This window comes from Zonotrichia albicollis, chromosome 3 (assembly GCF_047830755.1).
Source record: "Zonotrichia albicollis isolate bZonAlb1 chromosome 3, bZonAlb1.hap1, whole genome shotgun sequence".
In the NCBI taxonomy this organism is placed as follows: Eukaryota; Metazoa; Chordata; class Aves; order Passeriformes; family Passerellidae; genus Zonotrichia; species Zonotrichia albicollis.
Window position 1 is genome coordinate 90131551 of NC_133821.1, and position 26074 is coordinate 90157624.

At 46.8% G+C, this 26074-nt stretch overlaps 1 protein-coding gene across 4 annotated transcripts in view; it reads right to left on the reverse strand.

Annotated features, from left to right (window-relative positions):
* The window catches only part of HPCAL1 (hippocalcin like 1), a 79900-nt gene extending 54308 nt beyond the window's left edge, over positions 1-25592 (reverse strand). The window contains exon 1 of one of the 4 annotated variants that reach the window (XM_005487201.2): positions 25499-25592. The gene's annotated coding sequence lies outside the window, so the exon portion shown is untranslated. Of the gene's footprint in view, positions 1-9491; positions 9644-10187; positions 10548-25498 lie in introns of those variants that run through there. The other 3 variants (XM_074538110.1, XM_074538107.1, XM_074538109.1) reach the window with 3 other exon arrangements.
* Between the last annotated feature and the right edge of the window lie 482 nt (positions 25593-26074).

Consider the following 26074-nt stretch of genomic DNA (forward strand, 5'->3'; position numbering starts at 1 on the left):
AGGGACATCTTCAACTAGATCAAGTTGCTCAGAATGCCTTCCAATGTCACCATGAATGTTCCCAGGGATGGGCCATCAATCACCTCTCTGAGCAACCTGTGTCCATGATTCACCACTCCCACAGTAAAAGACTTGTTCCTTCCATCTAGGCTAAAGCAACCTTCCTTCTGTTTAAAACCATTACCCCTTATTGTACCATCAAAAAACCAAACAAAACCCAAAACAATTTAATTCCACAAAAAACCAAACAAAAAACCAAAACAAACAAACAGAAAACTCAAACCAAACAAATAAAAATGCAGCTTAAAACAAAGGAGAGTGGGTCTGCTGGGTGTGGCAGGGCTGGTGGTATAATCTCTGCCCTGCTTTCCTTCAGTTTCCCTTGGCAATCGGTCTATCAGGTAAGTCAACAAGTCCTTGAGAGCACCAGATATTCACCTGGGAGCTTAAATGAAACTCTCCAAGTGAGTAAGAGACCCACATCCTTCTCTGGAAGGCTGTGACTTACACTCCTGCCCAAGCAGGAACACCATGCCTTAGCTGTGAGACATCAGAGGGGGGCTCACAGAAGTCACAGAAATCCTACCAAATGAACACATCTATTGCCTTAGATTTTTCCTGTGGGATTTTAGAAAATGCTCCATGCTGCCCTATATATGTTCATTGCACATCTGCTCTGCTGGAGCTCTCCTTATAGAACAGCAACGCTTGGAGCAGACTCCAAAATGGCAGGACCTGCATTAGTACCTTAGGTCTGCAGTGACTAACTGTTCCACACCTCCAAAACCCCCATTCTGAGAATTCCCAAGGGTTTATTTATTGAACACAGCTGCAACTGGTGGTTAAACCATTGACAGCCTGAAGCCTTCTGTACAAGAGTCTTATCTCTGACTGATGTTATCATAACAAGCAGTGATCCCTGCCAGGTTCAGGGAAACAGCAGGGAAATCAACAGGAGCCAGAAGAAGCTTGTGCAAAGGAGAAACCTGCATGCCTTTCATGAAACATATCATGGGTACTCCACCACACATTCATCTCAGTGAAGGCAGAAGGAATTCCCCCAACCCAAATTTCCAGGTTGCATTTCTGCATTATATGTCAGTTTTGGCTCCCGTCCCTCCTGACTTGCCTTACTGAATCACAGATCTGCTTAGATGTTGGGGTTTTTTCCCCAAGAAGACTGTTGACAAATGCCACATACTGCCTGGTCTGACTTGCACTCTAGCAATCAGCCTTCATCTAAACACAGTACAGACAGCTGGGGAGAGAGCAGTGCCAGTTATTTATCCTATTTCCTCTTAAACTTTTTTCCAATACAATTAACTAAATTGTGCAATTACACATTCATTGGCCAGGAAGTTTCTCTCTTCCCCTTTTTAGCCCCTTTTTGAGTTGCATTTCCCTGCTTCACAGGATGCTCTAAACTAAACATTACGTTCAAGTTACACAATAAAGATTTGGGAGTGATAGAATGAATGAGGAAGGTCACAGGAAGGGAGGTATCTGCTAAAATAAGATTTGCTAAGCAGCTACACAGGACCTAATGTCAACTGCCTTTTATTACAGCAGACTAATTTATACTAGCTAAGATACCAGATGGAGGGACAAAAGAGATCAATAGTTGAAATAGTTCAAAAATTTTCCAAGGACTGAATGAAACCTGAATTAATTCAAACCCCAAATTCTAGTGATATAAGCAGTTATGCCAGAGCCAAGGTGCCTCACATAACCTTAATCCTCTCTGCATATTGAGGCTCTTTTATGGTACACAAAACCACACTCCAGCTACAGAATATGCAGCTGCATTTAAATTAAGTTTATCACAAACCAGTGCTCCTGGGCAAATCATTTATTAATTTAAAAAAATCTACACACTCTCATCTTTATAAGGGGAAAACCATCTTGGAAGGGAAGCAAAAACCAGATGCACCAGTGTCTTGTTAACCTCCACAGAGCTGGAAAAGCAATGTTTAGTGCAAAACTTCCAGCACACATCAATTGCAGTTTCAGAGGCTGTAAAATATCAACCTCAGGTGACAAAGATTTCTCTAAGCTGAGGGTCTTCCCTGCTCTGCCAGGACAGGCTGTCCCTTCCTCACAGGCAGCCCTCCTGCAGCGCACAATTCACCTTGGCACAGCCTGTCCCTGCACAGCCAGGGCACGTGCAGGTGGGGCTCTCTGGAACACATCTGGGCAAACTCCTCCTCAGGAGCCACAGGGACACCAGGGCAACCATGCTGGAAGTCCCCTTGTCTTTTTGCTTGGTGGGAGCCAGGACCTGCAAGAAGCCAGGCTCCTGGAGAAGTCTGACAGTGACCACCTTGACGTCTTTGAGACCTGTCACCATTGCTATTCCAGCCAGGGATTTTTCCCTCTCCTTTCATCCACTTCTGACTACCAGTTAAGAAATGGCTTTAAATGGAGGCTGATATCATGAGCAGGAGCCTGGCATCTCCATGGCTTGATGTGGGCAGCAGGGTGAGATGGGGGAGGCGAGGAGACAAGCAGTGACGAACTGGCACCTGCAAGCCCCCCAGCACAGCAGCCACAGGCTGCGGCCAGAGCCACGGAACCTGGCACAGGGATGTCACTGTCACAGAGAGACATGGCAGTGGTGGCTGGCCTTGAGTGGCTCAGCCTGTGGCACTACTCTGCCCCAGCACCTGCACACCTTCCTCAGGCCCCACTGCATCTGAACACTGGGCAGGACACAGGGAGTGTGCTGGCACAGCATTAAACCCCTCGTGGTACTCACACACCACAGCCTGTCTTTCCGTCTTTCCATCTAAGGCTACTCCACCTCAAGGCACACTTCTCACAAACCCCTGAGAAGCCATTAATATTCAATAGTCAGCCTAGACTTTTGCATGCATACATACACCTTAAGGATACCAAAACTTCTACCACAATGTTTTTGCAATGCTTTCCTGGAACTGAGCAAGCAGTGCAGAAGTTTTTGTTGGAAACATGTCTCCTCACCAAGCATAAAAAGCCATCAAACCCATTAGTGATACATAGAAGACCCCAGCACCAGCAGTGGGCATCAAACATCTGAAAACAAAGCTCAGCACAGTGAATTCAAAATGTCCCAACACAAATGGGGCTAACCAACACCTGGCTGTGAAGCCCCAGTGCTCAGAAGGTGATGGCTCAGCCAAATCTGAGGAAGATCATCTTTGAATGTGTCCAGCAACAAATAAGAGCTCTGAAAATGGCAAGTGCACCTTCATTTCCAAACCGTGCCTTCTGAATTACACCCATAAAAGCAAGCACTCAGTAAATTCAGCTGTTTCTGGTGCTATCAGTTCAGAACAGCGTGTCTTACTTAAGGGACAGGATTTCTGGGAAGCTACAGCACGCACCATGTGAACAGCCTGCCACCAGCCCCCAGCAGGGGCCATGAAAGACACGGGGGCCATGAAAAACACCAGGAAACCTGAGAGAAGAGAAATCACAGTTGGTGTGACTGAACAGACCAGATCTGGCAAACCCCATGTGCACCAAGACATTTTGTCAGAAGAGAGACAGGGAGATCCCCCCCATGAGACGCTCAGCAATTGCATCCATCCTCCATGCTGGACAGTCCAGTGGTACCTCAGCAGCTGTCAGCAATGGAATTTCCCCCACAAAGATTCCTCTATTCTTTGTGACTGGTAAAGAAGCATTGCTGGAGTCACAGATTATTCAGGCTGAAACTCATTGGAGTGCTGCTCCATCTGAACAGGACAAGACGGATTCTTTGCTCCCTTGCAAATCCCACCAGGTCAGGAGGCTTCCCTTGGGAACAAACCTGGCTGGGAAATTCAGCCTGCAGGTTCAGGGAATCTTTAAGGAAATGGGAGATGAGGGCTAGAGAATTAATTAAAGCGTGATCTTTTCCTGTCTCCTTGTAACAGAGCTTTAGGGCCAGATTTAAGAATGAATGCCATTTTAAGAAGCGTGACACCAGCAGAACAGAAAGTTGTGGCTGCAGTCTACAGAGCTGAATCTCATTTACTTTCAGACCATTACCACCGCTTCAATTACCCTCAGCTGGAATGAAATCTAATTTCCATTTAAAAAATTATCTTTTGATGCATCTTTTGATAACCCTAGAAGAAACCCTGACTGTCCTGGCAGAGCTGCTGCTCCTGGGATGAGCCTGGCACAGAGGATCACAGCACCTCAGGCTCACACTGTACTCCTTGTGGGGACAGGCAGATGCAGTGACCAAATTCCTGACATCCAGAGAAGGGGCTTCAGTCATCTCTGAGAGTGCAGTACCCAGTGATGAGCAGGGGAGCCACCTGAAATTAAAAGGTCTCCCAAACTGATTTCAGCCAGTTTGCTTCACGTCAAGCATAAGCCAAGGGAAATAATTTCCCATGGGATTTGGGGAAATCAGGCTTCTTACATCAGGGGTGGTCTTGGTCTGTCATCCTCCCCATGGATGCAACCATCCAGGGTTCATTGCACAAAGCCACTAGAGAGGCTGACACAAGCATGTGCTCATTCCCATTTAAATGGTTCTGACTTTCAGAAACACATGTGATTCCACTACTGTCAAACATCTGTGTTTTCAACCCACGTTTTATTTGGCATAAGTGCCTCCTTTAATAAACTCTTACACACAGGAGCACCCATTTTCTGGAAAGCCTCCCAGAACCTCTGTGAAGCAAAGCTGACATACATGAGCTCAAGAGCAATAAAACCCAGCCCAGCAAAAATTGTGGTGACTAAACATGGAGGGCTTTACACTGATCCCACTTTCTTCCCCCCCTGTCCTTGTACAGTGACTCCAGCTCTCTCAGTACAAGAGCTTTAGGAGAGTGGACACCACGGAGGGGAGATCAGAGAGAAGACACAAGACACAGGGGTACTGACTGTTGAAAAAGAACCTGGAATTGGATGGAAGCTGGAAGGAAAAGCAGAAAGCCCAGCTTGTTCCAGGACAGTGCTTTGATCACCCTGCAGATGATGAAAGGCAGCTGCCTGTGACACGCACTGGCCAGGCAGCTCCCGCCAGGCCCCTGCTCCCAAGCCGTGGCTTCAAGCTGCTGCCTTCCCTCCAGCTCTGGCAAGGGAGATACAGGATTTTCAAGTGTCTTCTAACAGACTGAAGAGCTGTTGCTTCTAGGCCTTTCCCAAGCACTGCAATGTTTGGTTGCTTTTATTTTTTGAACACACATTTCATAACCCAAGTCGGTGCTAATGGTTATGCATCCACAACATCTTCCCATGGAACTCCCACTCTCCTCTCACACACTGGCAGCTTCCAGCCAGCAACCCCCAACTGCCCTGCAAAGAAATTTTCCCCAGATAAGTTTTAAGAAAGAAAAAGTGATTGTGTTTGGAGAAACTAAATTTGTCTGCTAAAAAAAATAAAAATAGCTTTATTTAAGAGAAAAAGAAAAGGATGCCCTGCCTATGCTAACTGGCTTTGACAGTGGCTATCTGCATTGTGACCAAACCAGTGAGCTTTCTGCCCTGACACAGTGGGCGAGCTGCCAAGAACAGAGCATCCTGCGCATAATGCCCTTTTGAAAGAAAAAAAGAAACCTGAAAAAAACTCCTGCTACCTCCAAGCAAGGAGAAGCTCCTTCCTGCAGAGCCAGGCCAGGCTGTGCGGAGCAGAGGTGAATGAGGAGTGGCGGGGAAGGCTGGCGAGGCCGGCCTGCAGCACGCCCACGCCTGGCTCCCAGCCCCCTGAAGGCATTTCTTTTCCTCCCTCCTCCCTCCGCCGCCCCCGACTATTCTAAAATGACTTCGCATGAGCCACACGCCAACTTCTAGGCACAAGGCACCGTGTATTTCCTTATTCCATGCCCAAGCTATACCATCCATCACGTTTTTATTTTCAGCAGATTACAAGAATCTGGAGTTTACACACAAGTTTACACAAGTACACGCTCCCACTCCCAGACAATTCGTGTGAAATGCTTCTTGCACTTCCATTGCTGGGAAGAACGTGCCCAAAGCAGGTATGCTGCATGGTTGGGGAATCAAAAACAAACCCCTCTGCCACTCTGACTAGTCCACCGGCTAATTCATTACGATAAACCCATTGTCCAAAACAAAAACATTATTTAATTGCTAAACCAGCTGCCCAAGTTTAGCTGTTGCTCTTGGCAAACATATCAGGATCTCAGTACGCCTGTTTTTCAGCAAGTATCTCTGTAGGTGCAAGCCATGCCTTCCACCCTTGAAGTCTCTGTCACCAATCCAGCGTTTTCCAACCTAAGTGGATATTTAAAGGGATACCATCAGCTTAAACACCTCTCTGAATGCATTAAGTTTACAGCAACTGAAATACTAGCAAGCATCCTTCTTTTTTCCCCCCCCCGCCCCGAGCTGTTAAACATGCAATTATGCAGCTGCACTCTTCCCCATCAGACAGCCTGATTTCCTTTAAAAACAGAGGGCAGAAAAAGAAAAAACAGAACATATTTGAAGGAGTCACCAAAAAAGCTGGCAGAAGCTCTCAGAGGCTGATCCCTGAAGTGCATGCAACTACAGCTATGTCTAAGTTTTCTTGCTGCTTTTTCAAGTAGATTGAGCCCCTTCAGACAGACAGCTCAATCACTGGGAAAGACATTGCATGCAAGGGAAGAAAAAGGCTGGCCAGGTTGTAGATGGCATCTTTTGAACAGAATGCTGCTTGGCATGTGTTTCCACATTGATCACCAGGGAGAATTCCTTAAATTACTTGCTACTCTTTTTGAATTTAAAAAGATACACACCTGCAGGACAAGAAACACAGAAACAACCCAAGTAGCACTGCCATTTCTTTCACACTGGTCATTCACAGGTATCTACAAACCTACTGTGCAAATGATAAGCAGCATTTCTTAACAATAATAATAATAATAAAGGCATCTTTCATGCAGTACAATTCAGAAAAACTGCGATACTTCTTAGACTATGAGACTGATCTGCCCTCCCCCCCTCAGCTCCTGCCTTCTAATTCCAGCACAATCAGAGCAGGAGAATGCATAATTCATCCTGTGGCCGACCCTGTGGGTCTCCCAGTCATTAAGCAACACCAGACTTCCAGAAAGGTCACATTTCCAGGAGAGTCAGATGAAAATTCTCTCCTATCCACTGAAAGACTCCAAGAGGTAAAGTAAGGAACTCCTCATGGAGCATCCGCCCCCACTGTTCAAGGATTCACAATTCCTCTGCCAGCAGAGCATGACAACAGGCAGAGGATATCTATCTGGGTAAGTCGAGAAATGCAGAAATCAGTGGGTTAATTAGCAGGTTAGCAAAACAAAACCGACTTGTGGAACCTTTTATGCAACAAAAGACTGATGTAGTGAAGATAACTGTTTGCATTGCTTATACTCTCCGGCTGGGAGAGGGTTATTGGAACAATGGAAATTTTAAGCACTGATTGAAAAATAATTTCTGTTCATTAAAGCTAAACTTCAAAAACTTTGCAAAAGCAAATCCTTTCATTATCCATGGGTAGGATCACACACAGTACAGTAACACGGTTAACACAATGTAAGCTAAACCTCTTGCTAAAAGAAATTTAACTTGTATCCAAGTTAAGCTCAATGAAGATGCAGATGCTGGACACAAACAATTTTCTAATACAGATAATGAACAAAAAATATGACAGAAAACATTTAAAAAGAAGAGTCCATATTTCTTCCATGAAATGGAAAACACATTGCATTTTTTCCTGAATCTGACCTAAAAGTCATGCTTGAAGGAAATTCCAGCATTCTTTGGAAAAGTGTGAGATCCTCTTCCCATGAGTATCAGTGCATCTTGCACATGCAAACAGCACAACATCATTGCTTACAGTTTCACATCACTGAAAGGAAGTAAAAATCCCAATGATATCGAATTTTAATCCACACTGCCTCCTTGGTCTACCAGGATTCTTGTCTCCCCCGTGTCAAATTAATCAACACTCAGAAGAATGTTGCCTTGCTTGTAAAAAAAAAAAAAATCACGTCACATGTGGATTTTTAATTGCAACATTTCTAAACCCAGATTACATGCTTTCTTTTTTTCTGTTTTTTTATCTTTTTTTTTTTTTTTTTTTTTTGTGGAGTCATAATCCAAGTTTAATGTTGTTTAGGCCACAAATTAATCTCTATCGCCATCTCCCAACAACTGCCCATGTTACTTCCATGGCCATGAGCTCGGGTGGTAGAATGGGGGCACCACAGTGCCAGCTGCGGCATGCAGCGAGCCAAGTATCGCCCGCACCGGCAGAGTGGCAGCCTCATCTGAGAGCTAGAAAGGTTTGTCTACACAAGTTCCTGCCGGTGCAAGCAGCCAGCTGCAAGAGCAAACCCCACTCCAGCACTGTAGCTATTCCCTGAACGGACTAAGCTATGCCAACAAAAGCACTCTTTTTGCCAGCAGAGCTGACTCCTCAGCAGAGCTCCTGACAGTGTTGCAACAGCCACTCACGGTGGCACCCATTTTTTTCCCCTCACAGTTTCCTGCACTTCCACCTCTACACAGAGAAAGGCAAGAAGCAAAGAAATGCAGAGAATAGGTGTGAGGACAAGGTGATGCTGGCTGGCCAGCACCTCCTCACCGAACCTAAGGAAAATGTGAGATGATCTACCTTGTTCCCCAAGCCCCGCTACACTACATGCAGGTGAACACACTCAGCTCCAAGATCCATTCACCTGAATCAAAGGGTCCCCAATCCAAGCACCTGAGAAGAGCTGAGGGGTCAGGAGCGAGGCAGATGCTCGGCCCTGGAACAAGCACTGAGGCTCCTCCTGGCTCTGCTCCCTGGCTCAAAGCACCCAGCAATGCTGGTGGACTCCAGCATCGACAGCATGATAGCAGTGGCAGCTGAAACAGACCCCCAGCCTCTGCTCAAATTTCATCTCAGGCTAGAAGAGCTTTTGAACCTAAAATTATGACAAATAGCTCCCATTAGGAAAAACAGAAAATATTTTGGGGAGGGAGTGATTGTTTCCTCCTTTCTTCCTCCCACAGAGAAAATCTGATCTTCCTATCAGATTTTTATTTGAGAATGGGATTACAGAACATTGCTCTGCTATGGTGCTTGACTACAAGTATTCCAGGGAAAAAGCTCAGGATTTTGTCACATAGGTATAAATCACCCAGCCATGAGCTGGAGACACAGACCTACTGAGCACCCAGCTGTTTTTCTCAGCAAACCTTTCGTTCCTGACAATGCATTAGATGACCTTTTCCCAAACCGAGCAGAAACTCATTTACATAGAAACTTTCTTGTAAACACACTTGCCTTGTTTTATTTCTTATTTCTTGCAATTCTCCCTACTTCGGCAGCTGGCAGTGTGTGCTGGAGCCATGTGCTCCAGCAGGTCCCCCAGCAGCCTGATGCAAACCACGGCTGGCAGATGCCTTTGCTGCCACAACCTCACAGCAGCGGGGTGTCCCCCCTTGCCCGGATTCCAGGGAACTGGGGTGACCTTGGCCGCAGCCATCCGGCCTCCAGCACAGCCCCAAACATCTCTCAGGCGAGGAGACGGACAAAAAAGCAAACTCACCGGAGGCAAACGCCAGCATTTTTAAAAGGCCGATTGGGAAGGTTGGCAATAGGAAGTCCGGGTCTGTAGGAGTTGACTCAAAGGGCCCTGCAACATTCATGCGTCGGGAACTTCTCCGGGTAAACCATTAACCACCATAAAGCAGCGCTGCGAAACGCCCCTCACCATCGGGGAGGCTCTCACACAGCCGAGCACACACGCGGGCTGCACGGGGATGTGCACACACAGATGTACAGATATCCGTACACCCACAGGCGTGCAAGGACACAGACACACACGGCTTGGGGTTTTTTAAGGGCAGGGGAAACGCTGGCAATTCCCTCCGCTCGGGGCGAGGCGAGCGCTGACACCGCAGCCCCGCGGCTGCCGAGGGGGATCCGCTCGCATCCCCCGGGCGCGAAGAGGGCGCCGGGATCCGCTCCGCATCTCCGGGCGGCGAAGGGAGCAGCCGCCCCGCTCCGCGCCCGCGGGGATGTGAGAGAAGCGCGGAGCGCCCCGCGCCCACAATCCCGGCAGGACGTTCTGAGCCTTCTCTCCCCGAAAATACCCCCGCCAAAAGCCAGGGATCTCCCCCTTCCCTCCAGCTTCGCTCTCCGACAGTCCCCGCGGCAGGAGAGAGCACGCAGACCTCCCGCAGCCCCGCCGAAGTTTCCGCGCCGCTCCGCGGGCAGCGGCGGAGCAGCCCCGGCTGCTTACCCGGCTGGCGGTGCGGGGTCCCGGGGCGGCCTGGAAGCGGCGGCGGCGGCTGCGCGGGGGCGCGGCGGCTTCCTGGGAGCTACAACTCCGCGGCGGCGCCCGGGCGAGCCGCGCGCCTGCGGAGCGGCGGCGAGCGGGGAGGAAAAGAGGAAATGAGCGGGAGGCGCATTGGAGGGAGGGAGGGGGAGGAAGGAGCCGTCGCCGAGGGACCAGGGAGAGCGAGGGACGGAGCGCAACTTCCCCGGCGGGGCAGCGGGCGCGCCGGGGGGCGGAGCGCACCGCACCGCACCGCACCGCACCGCCGCTCCGCGGCCGCCCCGCGGCGTGCGCAGCGCCCGGCCCCGCGCTGGGGCCGCCCGCCGCCGCCGCTCCCGCCCGCCGGACACTTGGTATCGCCCTGCCCGCCCTGCGGGGCCCCGCCGCGGGCAGGAAGTGCGGGGCCGGGGGGGCAGCGCGGAGAGGGGGGCTGCGCGCCCGCGGGGAGCTGCGCCCGCCCCGCTGGAGCTCGCTGCCGGCTCCACCGGCACCGCGGACACCGGGAGCGGCGCGGGAAAAGTTCTGATTTATGATGTTGGAGGGTTTCACCACCTCACTTTTTTTCTTTTATTTCCTTTTTTTTTTTTTTACCCCTAAAACAAACAAGGGAACGGCGGACAGGGACCTCTCCCGCGGCCCCAGCTCGCCCCGGGCCCTGCACGTATCCCGTAGAGCGGCTGAAGGTGCCCAGTGCCTCCCCTGGGTGCGCGGGGACGGAGGGGGGACCGCGGCAGTGGGAGCCGCTTGGAGCGGCTGCTGGAAGCGAGGGCAGCCCCTTCCCAGCACACGGACCCCAGGCTTCCCTCGGAACAGAGCAATGGGACAAGCCAAGCCCCCTGCCGCCGCCGTGCCCCCGTCCCGTGTCAGAGTGGGGAGCGGCACAGGTGAGCTTGGTGCCGTCGGCTGAGTCCGGACGGGTGCCGTCCCTATCGCTGGAGACAGGCGCCCACCCTTCTCTCACTGTTCTGTGCGAGACATGAACTTGCAGAGCCTCTCCCCGTACCCCATCACAAAATGGAGGGGATTTAGGGATTGATGCTAATCTGCTTCCCGAGGGAGGTGATTGGAAGCATTGCTCAGAAATACGGCATGTAGCACAAAGTGAATCTTCCTGTTAGGATGTTCCTCCCCACCTGCCCCCTCCAAGCTCATGCCCAGCACATTTTAAAGTCAAAAATATATGGAGAATTTAATGTAGTTGTCACTGTGCCTTATCGGTAGCTTTCACTCTGCCTCCCCTTATAGGATTCTCCACAAGCACCTTCAGTGCTGTCTTGAGATAAGAACTGAATAGAGCTGAAATCAAGGCCACACTGGGTAAAAGATACTAAAAGATCTAAGTGACAAAACGGGGGAGGGGGAGGAACAAACAGAAAAAATTCAAAACCATCAAAGCAGTTTTTCAAAGCTTATCTTTGCATTAAGTCCAACAGATTTTCATAGGGACAGGGGAAAATAAAAAAAAAAACAAACAAACAAACCAACCAACCAAAAATACACAAAGAAACCAAACCTATCACACTACTCCAAAGCTGGAATACCTTGAAACTGGATACATAGATGCAAAGAGAAGAAAACGTTACAGAGATTAAAATGTTACTTAACAATAACCGTTTTCTCCAAGGCCCTTCAAAAATAGTTGAACCATCCTGCCACTTTAAAAAGAAAATAATAAAAACGTCAGCCAAGGAAAAGAACAAACTTGGAAACTAAAGCACCTGAACAGTTTAAACTAGAAGCAACTCAACCCCAAATATATAATGGAAAACTCTATCTAACCATCAGCACTGCCAACTTCACCTGCTTGAAGCTGGATTCTCCTCGCAGGAGGCATGTGAGAAATGCCCTTGATTTCCCAGCAAAGCCTTCCACGTGACAGCATTCCCAGTAAAGCCTTCCCTGTGCCAGCATTCCCAGCAAAGCCTTCCCTGTGCCAGCAGGCACGGCTGGACTCGAGGATGTGGCTGTGGCTCCGGCTGTGCCACTCTGGCTGCTCTGCCAGCCAGGGCACTGGCACAGGTGACAACACCACCCTGCCCAGGAATAGGTAGCAATGGCACAGGTACCTACTTGAGGCCTCCTCCAAGATTTACAGCCCTCAGGGCTCATGTCTGGTGAGAGAAAACAGTTTATGGTGCTCTAGCCCAGTTTCATTATCAGCGTGGTTGTCACCCACAGCGGGTTTCCCTCTGTGTGGCGCTGCCCTGTGACCTGTGGCGGGCAGGTTTTGAGATGAGACCTGCAGCCATTTCTGGGGCTGCAGCAGCTCTTCTCCAGGCTGCCCAGGTTCAATGGGGATTGGCAGCTGTGAGCACTGTGTTCTGTGTGGGTCTCTGTGCTGCTCTGAACCCCGCTCAGCCCAGCTGTGAACGTGTCTGTCAGAGCTGCCGGCGTTGGGAGGCTCAGGGACATTCCACGGGCAGCGGGTACTTACTTATGAAATGCCTGTGGCTGCTGCTCTCTCCAGACCCTCTAATGTATGTGTATTATCCCACAAGAAATTGCATCAACACTGAAAATAATTCTATATTCAACAACTATTGGGGAACACACAACAAGATCCAAATGAGATGTTGCTATCATTTATGCCCAGCTTCTTGCTTCAAGAATTGCAGCTTTTCAGCACGCAAGCTGGTTCATTCCACATAGACAGCCAATCAGAGAAATACCACCAAGATGACAGATGATTTAGAGTCTTAATGCTTACTAAAGATCAATTCCTGAGTTACAGAAATCCCTGGGGAAATTAAGAAAAATGGCCATAGAAAGCTGACAACTGCTCACAAACAATCTGAGATGAAAAGAGGCTGCAGATCCATTCCTACAATCAGCTTGTGAGGGCTGCTTCTCCCTTCCCAGAAGAGCAGTGGAGCTGGGGAAGAATCTAGAAAACATGTCTTATGAGGAGCAGCTGAGGGAGAAGGGGTGTTTAGCCTGGAGAAAAGGAGGTTCATGGGGGACCTTTTCACTTCCTGAAAGGAAGGTTATAGCTAGGTGGATGTCAGTCTCTTCTCTAGGATAATAAGTGGTAGAGTAAGAGGAAACAACCTCAAGGGAAGCTGCTAGAGAAAGTTTAAATTAGATGTTAGGAAAAATTCATTTATAGAAAGCATTGTCAAGCATTGGAATGACGGCCCTGGGTGGAGTGGTACAGTCACCATTCCTGGTGGTATTTAAGAGATGCATAGATGTAGCGCTTAAGGACATGGTTTAGTGGTAGGCTTGGCACTGTTAGGTTAGTTGTTGGATCTGATGATTTTATAGGTCTTTTCCAACCTAAATGATTCTCTGATTCTGTGAAAACATTTGCAAAATTGGTCCCACTGGGTATATTTGGCTTATTCAAAGTTCTTCTTTTGATGGGATGTGTTTGCTAAGCCTATCTGTAATAATCCCATGATGACCCAGCATGGACCTTCACAAACTTAAATCTAAAACTGCTTTGGCATGTCACCTTTTGTTTGATTTTTTCTTTCCGCTTTTCATTCTGTTTCCACAGTTAGGAGTGAGAAACAAAGAGGGATTAAATTTGATTCATTTGCATCATTCCAACTATATGGAATTTGAAGATAATGTGTGATTTTTTTTTTGCTGTCTGGGGTTTAATTATCAAAGGATTAGATGGAAACTAAGGTATTTGAGGTGTGTGGCTTTTTAAATTTCTTCTGTAATAATGTGAGCTTCATAAGGCTATTGCTAATCTTGAGTTACTATCTGCCTTCCTGTGGTTTGCCATGATTAACTGGAGGAAGAGATTAAAGTGGTATTTACCTTTTTTGAGCAGTTTATCGACTTGACCTGGCCAGCCCAGCGCCAAAAAAGCAAAGGAAGAAAATGCTGGCAAGGATTAAGGATTGAGGTCCTCTTTTCCCATCGCTCTTCTGATATCTGCCATGATTGTTGGGATGGAAAGTGCTGGTGGTGTCCTTGAAGGTGACAAAGTGTTCCAAACATGGCCAGGCATCTGGCAGGGGAGGCTATTGTGGGTCAGGCTGGCTCTGATCTGCCTCTCCCAGAAGAGCCAGGACTTGCCTCCTCTGCAAGCAGTGACAGCCAAAAGCATTTCTTCTGACTTTGAGCTGGGGCATCCTGGTCATCCCCACTGCAGCCCTGGAAGCACACAGCACCTCCCCAAGGGAAGCCTCAGGCCAGCAGCTTTGCCTGGGAAGGAGCTCCTGCCTGGCTGGGCCATGTGCAGAACAACCCTGCAGGAGAGGCTGGAGGAGCAGCCCTGAGGCCCCCTCCATCACTGAGCTCCCTCACAATGTTTGTTTGATAAAGAAGAAAGCAACGTTTCAAAAGACAATGTAATTTTTTTTAAAATCCTCTTTTAATCTTGTTTTTGGAAATCCCTTAATGAGGGATCACTTTAAAGAAATTCAAATGAGTATGATAATGGAGACATGAGCCTGTGCTATTTACCTGTGATAAAACCAAGCTGGTTGGCAGGTGCTTGGGGAAATAAGAAAAATTGTTTATCAGAACATTATTTTCTTTGATAGATTTTGAATTCCAGTGATAAACTGATGGATACTCATCTATAAAACCTCTTATCTTTGTTACTAGATGCTGGGGCTTGAACCTTTGCCCCCTCTTTGTTTAAGAGCTTTAACCCCTCTTTGTACTCCTTTGCATTTCCAAGTCAGACCAACCAAGCAAACACAACTTGGGAAATGCCAGCTGCATCCATGGTTCTTATCTTCTGTGCAGGCAAGCAGCATCACCTGAACAGGCAGACCTAGTATTTAATGTACTACCCAAACAAATATGCCAAGGGATTTTGCCAGTGCTCAGGATCACAGAAACTGGGGAGTGAAAAAGAGCAGGTAGACTTTTACAATAAATTTTCCTGTCAAAGCAAGATTGTTCCCTGCAGTATTTTCTAGTGTACTTCCCTGGCCTATTTTAGATGACCTTGTAGGATGGGGAGAGGCAGGAGAAGGAAATCTGCTAGCTACCTCAGAAGGCTCTTTGTCTACTTTGACTAATATAACATAAAGCAAGGGGAAATGAGTGTTCAGAGAATGTAGCTACAACACAATATTTAATGTAATTTTTGCATGTTTTTCATCTCCAGCCTACTTACTATGCCTACCACTATGCCAGTAACACCAGCTAGATGAAAAAAGGAAGTAACAAAAACAGTGTCAATAGTCCACCTTTGCATGATTGCTTTTCTTTCTCTTAGCAGGATTGTCTTGGGTGCTTTCTTCCCCTGTGAGGAAAAATAAATGGTAAGAGCTGCAATGATTGGCAGCAAGCCTGAGAACAGCAGATGTGAGCCTGCACAGCTGGACAAATACAAAAATGCACTTTCTACCTACATTTGTATTAAGGTTACCCCAGGGATACCCCAGTGCCTACGGGAGGGCCTCAGTATTTGAACAGCCAAAGCCATCAGGCACATTTACATATATGAGAACACTCGGTATCCTTTTCAAAGTCAAAAAGAGCAACAATTAAACCAACATAAAGGAAAATTGGCTGCGTGGTTTTTCTCTCCCATAATAGAAAGACTGAGGGTGGAGATATTAAAAAAAAATTAGGCTTGACAGAGGTGAAGAATTTATGAATTAAACTGACACGTTTTCATTTAATTTACTGTTGTCTACCCATTTATTACATGGAAACCTAAAAAGGACCTGATTTTGCCTCCCAGGCTGCAGTTGCTATGTCAGACACTAAAGTTAGGTGTTTTAGACAAGATTTTAATATTAAAGTTTCTTACGCAAAAAGAGAAAGACTTTGCTAAATAAGGAAAATGTAAAAGCTTCATTTCTCGCTATGGTGCTTTGCTAGAGATTTTCACTCTGGGCTTTGCTACAATATTTGCTGGGAATCATCATCAAACAAAATTTGGGGCCAGGGGCATTTTAGCTGTATCTATTAGCAAAAAAAAAAAAGGAATTTCCTACATTCCATAGCCTGCTCATGATTATTTCCAGTTGCATCTACCAGCAGCCCTGCTGTGCCACAGGGTCTCTGCACAAGCACATCCACCATCAGGGCAGAGCCACAGGGCCTTGGGTGTCTGCCTGTGGTACCCTGGCATTCCCACCTGGGCTTGGCATTCCCACCCAGGCTATTTCCTCATGCTGGCAGCAGCAGCAATTTCTAAACACAAAATGACATGTCTAATTTGGCTGAGCAGAAAATAACAGAGAGCCCTTGAAATGGATGAGTTCCCACAGAGAGAAGTAGCCATTGAAAAACTCGTTTCTGTGAGATGTAACCGAGTGAACTCTGGCTTTGTCATTGAACATGGCAAATTTATGCTGAAAAAGGGGGAATAGAGTAAGAAGACTCAAGTGTTTCACTGCAGCAGAAAGTACCAATACTGTTACTCTTTTCTATTTTGAAACACAACTGGAGAATGCAAAAGTCAGAAAATAAGTATGAAAAAAGCCACTGATGTGTCTAAATGAAAAATAGTTTTTGCCTTGCCAAGCTTTTCTAAAGCCAGGTATTTTTGTTCAATCAGAGCAATAAAAAATAATATTCTAAGCCTGGTGTTTCCCCACAGCAACTTTCAGTTTTGCTGAGACCACTTTTTTCCATGTGGCTGAACAAAAGAGAAAGATAAAGAAATCTGACAGCACTTCATGGGATGCTGGAGCCAACAAGATGGTGCTGCGGTGCCCTTCCAGCCTGCGTGCTCTGGGACAGCTTCCAGAGGCCTGCAAAAGCCAGGGCACTGCGCTGGCAGCAGGATGCTGCTTCCCCAGCACCCTGGGGTTAAGGGACTTGGCACCGTGCTTGCACTTCTCATCCAGGGCTCAGACCTTGCTGCTGGGCCACCCATGTCCTCATGCTGCTCCCCTCGGCATGAAACCACCCTGAAATACTTGTTATTGACATTAATTTCCATAGTTAAGGTGGGCTTATAGAAAGACGGGGGCAGACTTTTTAGCAGGGCCTGGTATAGCAAGACTTGGGATAATGGGTCTAAACTAAAAAAGGGCATATTTAGACTAGACAGAATGAAAAATGTTTTACAATGAGGTTGGTGAGACACTGGCACATCCACCAGAGATGTGGTGGATGCCCCATCCCTGTAAAATTTTAAGGGCAGGTTGGCTCTGAGCAACCTGATCAAATTGATCTTATTTCAGAGGGTTTGGCTAGATGACTCTTAAAGGTCCCTTCCAACCCCAATCAATTTGTGGTTCTGTGAAAACAGAGTGCCTCATAAAGCAGCACTTCCCATGGGATTGAGGTCTCCTGCTTAGTACCTGAAGGCACAGCCATGTGGATCAGTCAGTGCAATTTGGAGAAAATCAGTTTAATTTTGGCACTGGCAGTGGAGCACTCTTGTATTGCTCATGTTGGTAATTAAGAGAAAGCAAATCACAGGGGAGGACACTAAAAGTATTAATTAACAACATTTTCAATGAGAAAAAAGTTAGTAATTTTGGAAAGGTTGCTTTATGCCTGAAGAAAGTACTGAAATAGGGTAATCACACTGTTGGACATTTGACAAATGCACACTAGTAAGTAAATGGGGGTATTGATTACACATTTAGATAATCACCAGATCCTCCATGCTCCTGCAGTCATGTCCTGATTCTCCTGCCTCAAGCTTTGACTTCAAATGTGAAAGCCACACTTAATTCCAAGCATGCAGACAGCCACATTCACTCCCTGGCCCGAAACACCCACGGGTGTTTCCCATGAGCTGAGTGCCCAACAGGGGACCCCACAAAGCCGCAGGGGCCAGGCTGGGGCGGGCACAGGGCAGCAGATCCCCCAGCTGGGGCTGCTCACCCAGGGGGATGTCACAGCCAAGGGTGGGGGACTCCTGCTGGAATGGGCAGGACTCCTCCCCAGGACAGGCTGCTTTCCAGCCCTGCCCAGCATCCTGCACTGCCTTTGCCACAGCACTACCAAAACATGCACTTTTTAAATAAACCTACAGAGAGACAGGCAGCAACTTTGCAACTAAAAAAAAAATCTCACAGTTTCCATGGATGTTTGATCACCTTTTATCACAACACAAACCATGAGGCAATCTGCTTCAAGCAGAGGATATTTTCCCCTCTCCAAACAGACAATAATCCAATAAAAGAGCACACTAGCAGGATCCTGGACAATGTGTGACACTGTGTTATTATCACCATCCCATTGGTGTCCTGGCAAGGTACAGCCATGCTCAGCTGATCCTCCTGACAGCATTCAAAGGCACAAGGTTTATTGGAGCCACAGCAGCTCCTCTGAGCTCCAAATGCCATGCAAATACCACCAGATTTTTTTATATTATCATTATACCAGGTGTTTCATATCAAATTATATCCAGGCAAGTAAGAGAAATTCAGTTATTTACTCCATGCTGGTGGTATCTGAGCAAAATTTATTCTGACAGAGGTTTTAAAGACATGCCTTTATGCTGACAGAAACTGAGAAATAATTAAGAGCATCCAATAAGTTCCTAAACTAGAGGTATTCCTAAAAGTGTTGGACTGGGTCACCTCTCCTGTAAGAGTTTCAGCACTGATTAATTAATATACAGTTTGGCTTCAACTAGGCAAAGAACATGTTTCTGCCCTTGCACACATGAGCTCCCAAAAATGACACAACTGCTGCTTTTCTTTGGTATCCTGTCAGAAACAACCAGCCTTTAATGGCACATAAAATTTAATTTTTGATAACAAAAAGATAGATAAACAAATTACACTGGCAAGGACAGAAAGCAAAAGTAGGGACTCTGGAGCTTTTGGGGTCTTCCAGCATCTTCCTTTTCTGGCCTTTGCTAATTATGTTTTCCTTTCAGACTGACAATGCATTTTTCCACTGGAAGCAAGGCTGCTTGTTCTGAGTCATCACTGCAGGAGCTCTCCTGTTGTAGTGGGGTTCTCTGTGCCTGCCATGGGTGGCAGCCACCCCTCCCTCAGGGCAGGTCCCATCTCCCAGTGGTGGCATTGAAGTAAAAACACAGACATCCTATTAATAGCTAAACTGTAGACAGCTCCAGATGTGGAATTTGGTTTCTGAAATTACAGATTCAACCAAGCCAGTCCTGAGCCAGTAAAATTCAGTTGTGTTTCCTCTGACTCATAACTGTTTTTTTCAGAAAGGTTTTTAGCAAAATTTCTTCAGCAATTCCTCTGTTGTTGCCTGACTCATACTGAAACACCAAAATCATTATTAAAGTGAAATCATAGCAAAGGGTGTGGGAATACTTGCTGTTTATCAGTTCAGAATGCTTTAAGAAACATTTTTTGCTATGAAATGTGCTTTGTCCAATAATAAAATACTCTATTACTTACAAAAGCAAACAAAAATCTGTCATATGAGGCACCGAGGAAGTTTAGCACTTACAAAAAATTTAAAGCAAGGTTAATTTATTCTTCAATAAGCCTTAATTTACCCTTCTGGCACCTGTGTAATATTTGTGCTCAGCATCCCACCCAGTTTCAGTCTGAAGTCCTGTCCATGACAGTGGAAAGAGATGCTCAGTGTGCAGCAGGAGCTGTCCAGGTGTCCCAGGATGAGCAGTGGTACAAAGGACACAGCTGTGAGCAGGGATTCCTGATCATGGGAGCAGAAATCAATGCAGAGCTGGGGGCAGAGGTATCCTCACAGCTTCCCTGACAGAGCAAAGGGGTGGGAGACAGGAGCCAGGCTAGTTAGCAGTCACTGAAGCCTCTGCTCCTGGGGAAAAGCTCCAAACCTGCTCTGTCAAAGGGAGATGTGCTGCAGGAGGGCTGGCATGGTGCAGGTGTCAGTCCCCCACCCTCCCTGTGGGTTTGCAGCATGGAAACAACAACAGCCCTTTACTGATGGAATGCTGTGCCTGGGAATGGCCTGGCCCCAGCTGCAGTGGGAGCCCCACCAGCCCACCCTGGGCTCTGCAGTGCCATAAAGCTCAGAGCCCTGTGGAGGTGGACCTCAAAGGTGCGTTTTGGTGGAAAAAAATGTTGCAGCAACGATTTGTTTGCTTTTGGAATTAAAACTCAAACTGTTGTGGCAAAAGAAGGGACTGAAGAAAATCCCCAGGTCTAGGAGCTCATATTTACCTTCTCACCAGCTCTGCAGATACTTAATTTGAATGTTGCTTCATCTCCTGTCTCCCTCATGTATCATCACTAATTAAAGTACACACTCTGCATTTACCCAGAGGAGGATGTGGGAGGCAGAAGAGGCTCAATCTCATTTGCTGCTGCTGCTGTGCTGCCTCTGCAGAGCCAAGTGCAGGGAAAGCAGGGTCCTGCTCAGGGCCTGGCAGGGCAGCACAGACCTTCCCCTTCCCTGCTCTGGGTGATGGAAACCCCCAGTGTGTGAGTGCTCTTTCCAGGGGAAGGGGTCCCATGAAAGAAGGGGCTGTAGCTCCTTGGGAGGATGGGGTGAGCCTGTTAAGGGCAGGAGCAGCACCTCCATGTGGGCACATCTCCCCCCACACCTGCTCTGGGGACTGCTCAGGCCGAGCTGAGCCTGCCAGAGGAGCTGTGACAGCAGCAGCCCAATAGGTCTTTGATTTGATGCCTCCATAACCTCCAAATATTCCTACTAACTTCCTGCTCAAGTGAAATTCAAGCAAAGCTTTATTTGGACACATCTTCCCCAGCCTGCATCCCAGAGACCCCTCTTGCAGTCCCCAAGAACCTGGCCATTCCCAAACACACATCCACTGTCCCTCAGCAGCAAAATGAGATTGCTGACTTCTCCTCCCCAGCTTCTGGTTCCAGGCTAGAAACCTGTGTCCTCCAGTCTCCAGTGCACCCCAGCCCCACCCCAGCCAAAATGTGGAGGTGCTTTTGGCAGTGCTCAGCTCTGCAGCCACCCTGCTCCTCATGCTCACAGCAGCCCCAGCTGCCCCACAGTGCTACAGGTGGCACCAACCTGAAACAGGGAAAGGGAGACTTTAAAGCCTAAAAAAGCCAGGGAGGGAATACAGACACTTTTAGCCTCAGAGATTATCTGTGCCTCAAAAGATTCAAGAAGATGGTGTCAGAGGAGAGCGTGCTGAACTCAGCACCATTAACATTTGGACAAAGTCTTTCCCTTGTCCCCATCTGAAGTTCTCTGCTCTATATGAGTGAAATGCATCCATGTCCATAAAAGCTATGGAAAAGCACTGCTGAGAACTTCTACAGCTCTGAATAATTAAGTCACAGAACTATAAAAAGCTACAAGGGAATGAAATTTAGAAAAATCTAGTTTTAGGATAATTATAGTTCAAACCAGGAGAGCACCAGGGACCCAAGACAGATGCATTAGTAGGACAACTGAGCATAGTGGATCCAATTCAGACTTGGCAGAATTGCACAGTCTTACAGACAGCTCCTCCTGAGGTGGATTCAGCCCAGGGAGAGAAAGCAGCCCCTACCAGATAACTTGATGAAGTGAGAAGAAGTCTACAGTAACACTGCTTGGTAGGGAAAGCATAAAAGAAAGGAGCACAATTGTTTCAGGTTAACATTCATGCCTCAGGTGTAAATAGGGAGTGATATTTTCTGAAATATTTTGTTACATGCTAGTTTAACCTGTTTCCCTTCTACTTCAACTTCCATGTCTACTGTGTATTCCTAAAACTGTTGGGCTGGGTCCCCTTTCCTGTAAGAGTTTCAGCAGTGATTCAGCACATTGCTTCCACTGCCATGTCTACTGTGTTACTGGTTCATAAAATCCCAGGTTTTTTGCAGACCATATCACATGAAGGCTTTTTTCAAAGGCCCTGATGCTGGAATTAATGTGTTGCTTGCACACACAGATCTTCAATTTCCTAACCAGTTATATTTCCAGTCCATAGCTTTCATGGCAAGTTTGAAAACATTAACCCTGAGCTGAGTCATCAGCAAGCAAACACAGAAGTTTTCTTTCATTTTCCTAAGTTTAAAGCCAGTCATTTCTGTGCCCAGTTAGATGCTGAATCTTTGGGATTGCCCATTTAACTCATCCCTCTCGGGTAGGGAGATGTGGGATTTTTATGGTTTGTGTGCTAACACATGCAGCCAGGCTGTGTACTGGGCATGTTTCAATTGAGTTCTGGAGGAGCCAGTGTTGGGTGACTGGTTTATGGCAGATATGCAATCCCAGAGCCCTCAGCATCTCACAGATCTCCACAAGACTCTGCACAGGATCCCCCAGACCAACTCTGCCTTTATTTGCTGTTTTCTGGTAAAAGAGCATACCCACAGAGAGGCAGGAGTTTATTGCTTTTCCTTAGTAACAGCAGCAGATCACCTGAGAATTCAGTTCTATGCAAGCCAGAAGGGGCAGGCTGCTCACAGACCAACAAGGAGATTATCACTACTATAGAGGAGCTGTTTAAATGCCCAGTGTCCTGCTTGGCACAGGACCAGGCACTTCCAGTCCTACCTCCTGACTGAGGACACGTGAATTGGCAGAGGGTCTGTCCTGTGTCAGCTTCTGCTCCCACAAGCTCCCTGCTATGGCATTATTCATTACCAGGACAAAGTTACTGGGCACTGCCTTAGCACATCATCAAACAAGGATTCTTTTCATAGTGGTGAGCTGTGATTTTCTAGAGACTTCATTTACTAAAAGCATTGGTGTCTTCCAAAGCAAAAGGCTCTGCTATATGGCACTGCCATTCAATGTGCACAAGAGAGGTGTGTACTATAAGCAGATATCCTCTCCTTCATTTGCAGGTACAGGATTTATTTGACTTGACAGGAAGCAAATGGAGAGAGGAAGGATGAATTACTGGATCAGCCAAAAATGCACCCAGCTCTGCTGTGGGGCTCCTGCTCCAAGGGGAACAAGATCCATTTCTCTGAAACTCAGCTTTATAGGGCTCTAAAGTGGGTGGCAGGTAAAGCATCCTGTTTTTTTCCCTTGTGTCTGAAAACATTAGGGTCAATTAAAGGGAAGAGCATCTGCTGAGGGTTCAGATGATAGCGAAATGGAAAGTATGCCTGTAAGCTTATGGATAAAGCAAAGCAGGTGGGAGCTGTGGGCAGGAAAAGGGCAGAATGACAATTGAAAACATAGATATTTCAGTGTGGATATAGCAGGAGAAGAGCCCATGCAATGGGAAATTGCTCTTCCACACCAGACAGAGTGATGTGCTGGGTGTTGAGGAGTGGAGCTTGCAGAGAGTCCAGCTGCCAAACAGGGGCAGAAAACACCCCAGGAGCAGAGGCTGACTGAATATGGATTTAGCCTAAATATGTGAAGCCTGAAGGGAAATATAATCCCCCATCTACATAAAATGTTTTCATAAATGGATGTCTACCATAAGCAGGAGCAATGAGCTTGAATCAAAGCAAGCAAAAATTCAGAGCATGCATGGGAAAAAAAAAATCCTGCAGGTAAGGACAGCAGTTAGGGACATTGAAATTTCCATCATCCTACATACAGGTCAAACAGGGGGTGGTTGGAAATTATGAAGTGGTACAACCCGCCTTGAGGCTGGAGAAAAAATTAAATGAGCCCTTGTGACTCTTTCTAGCCCTGTTCCTCTGTGATTTATCAGAGGATTCACAGCTGCAGCTTTCCACATTTTCATGGTTTAACAGTGTAGTTCAACACTGCAGTGGAGATGCTGGGAGAAAGTGGAAGCCCTCTTGTCTAAGCCCAGTGACACCTCAGCACTTTTGGAGCAAAGCCCCCATGAAGTCACCAGCAGGCTTTGCTCTGGTCTCCTCTGGAGCTGAGAAAGTAATGCTCATTGCTTTTCTCTCCATTTCTGGGGAGCTGAAATATAAACAACAAATTACAGATGGGTCAAAATAAGAGCAGAGTTTCTGCTATTCAGCTTCCAGGTTGCTTAACTCTTCTCTTTCCATCATTCCTTGTCAATCTCTAAGTCTCTTCAAAATCAAGATTAAAGAAAACCCCCTCAAATTCCTGTTCTGGAAGTGCCAATGCCAAGCTGTTCACTTTTGTGAATTTGTTCTGCTTTTGCAGCAGAAATGATTCACAAATTGAGATTCACATGGCCTTTCAGTCTCCCAGAATCTATTATGAATATACTGGCTCAGGCCTAATTTCTTCATGTGCTTTCTTGGAGGCAAGGAGCCTCCTGCTGCTGAATAGCATGGTGGGTTACAGGGAAGGACAAAGCATCTCAAAGGTGTTTAACCTCTTCACAGACACACACCTCGAAAGGACAAGGGAGAGAAGTCAGAGATGCAGCAGGAGAATCAAGCAAGACATTTTCATCATGAGGGTCAATAGTCCGGCACTGGATGTGTTATCCAGGGAAGCAATGTTTTCTCCATCCTAGAGTTTCAAAATTCAGTGAAATGAGGGTGTGGACGATATCACCTAACTTTTAAGTTGGTCATACTGTGATCAGAGATGGGACTAAGAGCTGAAGGACAGTTCTGTGATGCCAAAAGTGTTAAATCAGAAACTTCCTACATGCCAGCAGAATTTCCCATACTTTTTCATACCAAGAACATACTTTTCCACTGTATTTACATTAGGGTGTGTTTCCCAGTCATACCCAGTGCCACCAAGCAGCTGGCCCAGGGCTTGCTGCTGAATCTGTTCCACACCACATCCCACCCCTCATCTCTCCTTGTCTCACTTCTCCTGCTGGATTCTGTCTGAAGTCTTGTTAATAAGGACAAACATCTCATTCCCTTGCTTTGTTTCATGATAACAGTATAGATACATATATAAATATGTTCTTTAAAATAAAATTCAAAGGGAAGAAAAATGAACACCCTTTCTTTCATTGCTGTGCCACTGCAGCATGGGAGAGAACAATTTATGCCAACTCCTCTCACTTTCTTATAGCATTTGTTGGGGTTTTAGGCCAAATGTCAGCCAGAGAAGACACACCATAGCAGTAATGGCCGCAGTCAGAGCAATCTCAAAATGCACTTTGCAAATTCTGAAAAGCATTCTCTCTTTCTGAAAAAAGAAAAAAGCCCCATGCAATCACCAGCGTGTTACTCAGATCAAAATGAGCACGTATTTTTATGCAGGCTTTGCTCACAACAGATTTTGCTTTCACTGGATCTGCTGGATGCCTACCTGTAATTACAGGTCACCAGGAAGGGCAGAAGCCATTTTGACTTTCAGAGCCTGGGTGATTTGGCAAAATAGGACTATTAGGAGATGACTGTCTTATAAGCAAGCCAATTTTAGTGCAGCTCTGGAAGCTCTACACTGATGTAACCATGACATGGATGTAAGGAAACCACCCTGTCTTCTTCTAACACTTTTCTGCCTATTAGCTAGACAATAAATTTTTAGGAGTATTCTATTTCTTTGCATAGAGGTCAGATGCCTAAAGCCAGGATGATGTTTAAAACCAGAACTTCTTGGTTAAAGCACTAAAAATGTGAGCAAAATGAACGTACCTTTACATCCACCATTGTAAAGGAATGTGCAGGGCTGCCAGGGCTTCCATCACCTCCATGGTGGGGCTCTCCTGAACAGAGGGGTGCTTGGTTGTAGGTGGTGCTAAAAGAGCCTTTCTGGGTGCTTGCATAGGCAAAGGATGGACGAGACAATCGATCTGCCTGGATTTAAAAAGACAGATTTATGAAGAATAATTGCCTTCTAACTTGGCAGACAAGTGTACTGCCTTGGAGGGACTCACAGCTGTGTCCTGTTCTCATGGAGTTAACTGAGCTCAGAAAAAAACATTTGATCTATTCTTCCTGCCTTAATTCAACATAGCTGAGAACCTCCCAGGATATTTCTATTTGAATTGCAGCAGGCTTTCCATTTTGATGTGTTGGCAGTGAGTATCTGTCACACTGATGGAATTTTCTACATGGAAAGTATCACCAACACTTACAGTAGACAGTAGCATATAGATCACCCAAATGGCTGACTGTGTACTGTAGGAAAAGCAAGATGGGCTACCTTAGACTATTAATGCAGGTTGCCTTGAGCAACGCGAGTTCTGCAGCCAGAATCCCAGATTTTGT